Here is a 425-nt window from a genome sequence, read left to right as displayed (position 1 = left end):
TTCATAGCATCATGATTGGAGAGGAAGTAGAAGTTCATGAAGTCATCTCCCATGAATTCTACAAAATAGCCGAAAAATCCTCCACCATGGCAAGGCTAGCTTTTCCTCATCTTATTTTTCATCTATGTTACTCAGCTAGAGTTATCATAGAAGGAGACATCCTCATTGAAGAGGATAAGCCCATCACCAAGAAGAGGATGGAGCAAGCAAGAGAGACCCTCCACAGATCTCAAGAGATGCACGAGGAAGCTCATCATCAAGAAATCCCTGAGATGTCTCAAGGGATGCACTTTCCTCCCAACAACTATTGGGAACAACTCAACACTTCCCTAGAAGATTTGAGCTACAATGTGGAACAATTAAGGGTGGAACATCATGAGCACTCCATCATTCTCCATGAAATAAGAGAAGATCAAAGAGCAATG

This window comes from Arachis duranensis, chromosome 5 (genome assembly GCF_000817695.3).
Source record: "Arachis duranensis cultivar V14167 chromosome 5, aradu.V14167.gnm2.J7QH, whole genome shotgun sequence".
Classification (NCBI taxonomy): Eukaryota; Viridiplantae; Streptophyta; class Magnoliopsida; order Fabales; family Fabaceae; genus Arachis; species Arachis duranensis.
The sequence above is the reverse complement of the archived record's forward strand: the minus strand, read 5'-3'. Positions refer to the sequence as shown.